Raw genomic sequence first — 4386 nt, forward strand, 5'->3', positions numbered from 1 at the left:
GGAAGATTGGGTAATCTACTTCTATAGTGATACTGCCTTGGAAACCAAAGGAGAGGTCACTATGAGTTGGAGATAACTTGACAGCCCATAACAACAACAACGGACTTTGTTATTTTTGTTAGGTGTAATAGTATTTGTTCTGCATTGTAGCGACCCTAGGTACAACAGAATGAAATAATGACTGGCCCTGCATCATTCTTACAATGGTTGCTTTATTTGAACTTATTGTTGCTGCCACTGTGTCAATCCATCTTGTTGAAGGTCTTCATCATTTTACTGACCCTCTACTTTACCAAGCATAATATCTTTTTCCAGGGGCTGATCCCTCCTTGTGATATGACCGAGTACATAAGACAAAGTCTCACCATTATTGCTTCTAAAGAAAACTCTGGCTATAATTCTAAGATAGATTGGTTTATTCTTCCAGCAGTTCAAGGTATATTAAATATTCTTCCCCAGAACCACAATATAAATGCATCCAGTACTCGTCTGTCAGTTTGTCATACTGTGATGGCTTGAGTGTTGCTGTGAATCTGGAAGGTATGCCACTGATATTTCAAATACCAGCAGGGTCAACTGTGGTAGATAGATTTCAGCAGAGTTTCTAGACCAAGACAGACTAGGAAACAGAAACTGGTGGTCTACTTCTCAAAAACTTGGCCAATGATTGCCTCAACTTTCTTCTGCAGAGCAGCTGGTATGTTTGAACCACTGACCTTCTTGGTTAACAGCCAAATACCTTAACCACTACACCACCAGAGCTCCTAACACTGTTTGTTGTTGTTAGGTGGTGCCATTGAGTCATTTCTGACTCATAGTGACCACATGCACAGCAGAACGCAACACTGCCCGATCCCACACCAGCTCCATGATCCCTGCTATACTTGAACCCATCATTGCAGCCACCATATCAATCCATCTCTTTGAAGGCCTCCCCCTCTTTTGTCAACCCTCCACCCTACCAAGCATGACATCCTTCTCCAAGGAATGGTCCTTCTGACAACATGACCAAAATAGGTGAGACGAATTCTGGCCATTCTCACTTCCAAGGAGCATTTCGGGTGCACTTCCTCCAGGACAGATCTGTTAGTTCTTTTAACTAATACTGTAAAAAAAAATAATAATAATAATAAATAAATAATAATAAAACAAAACAAAAGATGTTTGTGGATGTGTATAAATGAGTGAAGAAAAAATGAGTAAAGAGTCAAAATTCAGAGTGTTATCACTTAAAAAAAAAAAAAAACTTGGCCAATGAAAACCTTATGAATAGCATTGTCTGAAATAGTGCTAGAAGATGAGCCCCTGAGATTGGAAGGCACTCAAATTACAACTGGAAAAGTGCTATCTCTTCGAAGTAAAGTCAATCTAATGATGTCAAATTTAGGGAAAGTTTTAATGAATTCTCAGGTGTTAGGTCATTTTTTTCTGATCATCCAATTCCAAGAATGAAACAAGTAACTTACTGGCCCATTTGCTGAGTTTTTATAGTGATTTCTCCAGGTTAACGTTGGGCTTTTTTTTTTTTTTTTTTTCCCCTGCCCCCATGGCCTTCATAGTGATGTTGTTGTTGTTGTTATGTGCCGTGGAGTTGGACCGACTCATAGCCACCCCTCCTTGGGTTGCCGAGGCAGTATCACTATGCAAATAGATTGCCCAACCTCCCTTCCAAGGAGTGGCTGGTAGGTTTGAACTGCCAGCCTTCTGGTTAGCAGTCAAGTGCCTTAGGCACTATGCTACCAGAGCTCTACCACCTCGGAAACCCAAGGAGGGGTCTCCATCGGTCGGATCCAACTCCACGGCAATGAGGTTTTTCTTTTCTTTTTTTTTTTTTTAATGCCCGTCATAGACATCAAAACAGTCAGAATCACGAAAAATTGTCAAAGGCCTTCAAAGTGCCACCAATTTGAGTGCACTTATGTCTTAGAATTCCTGATTTCATTAGATTTTGACATATAAAGATTTTCATTACTTTCTTTTTGGCATAATGATGCATTTAAAATACACTTTTAATATTATATACAGAATTAAGATTGCCTTGCAACTAATTTATTTTACAAATTGATCTACAACTAGCTTATTTTACATCATTATCGTTTATTTTTAGAAATAAATATTGATGTGTTAGTTAGAATTGATGTATTTGTCAATTTTACTCATTTTGCATTATTTTCTTATTTATATCAGATGAACTCTCCATAAATAAGATAACTGAACTAATATAGGTACAAAGATTAAAGAAATGTATGGACCTATAAGATTTGTGCCTGTGATATAAAGTGAATCAGGCAATTTTATTCTTGCTCTTAGAGATTTAAAATAAGAGATTCAAAATGAACTAGGCAATAATTGTTAGAAGCTAGAGTTAGTGATTAGTGTTGAGCTTGGATAGTCCCCCATGATCTAAAACTCACCTAGACAAAAAAAAGACATACATAATATAACTGAGAGCCAGAGTTCATGACATTTTGATTTGCCCAGATTTTTTCTGCATATTGAACTACTCTCCAGACTTGATCTCAATAAAGCACCCTCCTATTAGTAGTACATAAGTCAGCACAATGCTAACCAGAAGGTCAGCAACTCAAACCCACGAGCCACTCTGCAGAATGAAGATGGGGCAAACTACTTCCATAAAGACCCCCAATGGGGGTCACTATGAGTTCAAATTGACTTGATGGCAGTGAGTTTATTTTTTTTGTTTATTAAAACCAGTAACTAACATTTACTGAAAATGATTTCTGTGCTATGTAATATTCTAAATACAGCACAAGAATTCATTTTTTCTCTCCAATAACCCTAAGTGGTGGGTATCAAAATTATCATTACTCTACATATGGAAAAAATAAGATATAGAGAAATTAACTTCTTCAAGGCCTTACATTTAGCAAAATATGCCTCCATGAATCTAACCTTTACAATATCTATCAGGAACATACCTATGCTCGACTGATATTAGTATCATTCTTACTGCTTTTGCATTTCAAAAATATTCCTTTGTAATTTTATGTGTATCTTTACAGTAAAAATTCCTCTCTTGTGCTAGCTTAAGTGTGCTTTTGTTCACACAAAGAACTATTCTGCCTCAGACACACTATTATGTGTTTCCATAACAACCTGAAATTTTTCCGAGCAATGTGTTTATTACAAGGTATTATAATGCTTATTTTTATTGTCAATGTCCACCAAAAGATCTCTGATTCATAATTTTCCCCATCATATCCAAATGCCTAATAGGAGGTTTAGCACAGAGCACAATTTCAATAAATATTCTCAGAAGAAATATAAATGAATGAATGATAATGACACTAAAGAATAGAGAAGAAGAGAGCAAACATTTTTATCTAACTAAATATTTTCCAAGCTTGATTTCACATTTTTTTTTTACCAATAATTTGATCAAACAACTCTTGTTTGAGTACCTACTCTAAACTAGTGACTGTGTTAATTGTAGAATAAGAAAGACATCTTTCCTACTGTGATTGACTCAGATCTACCAGTGGAAAGTAAAGAAACAATTGTAATAAATCATGCCAAGTCTTTGATAAGCAAAGTTTAACATATTGGAAAAGTAATCATGAAGGTCAAGAGAAAGACTACTAGAGGAAGAGAATTTTAAACTATATACTGAAATAAAACCCAGTGGGATGCACAGGGTGCACAGGTATCAGGCCAGCTTATAGACTGAGACAGACTAGGAAGAAGGAGGAGGCTGTCCACTTTTCAAATAATTAGCCAGGGAAAACCTTATGAATAGCAAAGAAACACTGTTTGATGCATTACTGCACAAGTTTATGAATAATCCGGTTAGGTTAGAAGGCTGTCAAAATAGTACTGAGAAACAGCTGCATCATCTGACGAAGCCCAGCCTTACTCCTATGGATAAGGTAAAGCTTTTGAGACCCCATTTGCTTAGGTGGCACCACTCAAATGGAAGAGAAACAGCTACAGACATCCATTAATCATCGGAACATGGAATGTATGATGTATGAATCTAGGAAAATTGGAAGTTGTCAAAAATGAAATGGAACACATAAATATTGATATCCTCAGCATTAGTGAGCTGAAATGGACTGGTTTTGGCCATTTTCAATCAGACAACCATGTGATCTACTATGCCAGGAATGACAATTTGAAGAGGAATGATGTGGCATTCATCATCACAAAATATGTTTCAAGATCTGTCCTGAAGTACAATGGTATCAGTGATAGGATAATATTCATACACCTACAAGGAAGACCCATTAATATGACTATTATTCAAATTTATGCACCAACCACCAAAACCAAAGATGAGGAAATTGAAGATTTTTATCAACTTCTGCAGTCTGAAATTGACCGAACATGCAATCAGGATGTGTTAGTTATCACTGGTGACTGGAATGC

This window comes from Orycteropus afer, unplaced genomic scaffold (genome assembly GCF_000298275.1).
Source record: "Orycteropus afer afer isolate SDZICR_OR568_19922 unplaced genomic scaffold, OryAfe1.0 scaffold00395, whole genome shotgun sequence".
Taxonomy (NCBI): domain Eukaryota; kingdom Metazoa; phylum Chordata; class Mammalia; order Tubulidentata; family Orycteropodidae; genus Orycteropus; species Orycteropus afer.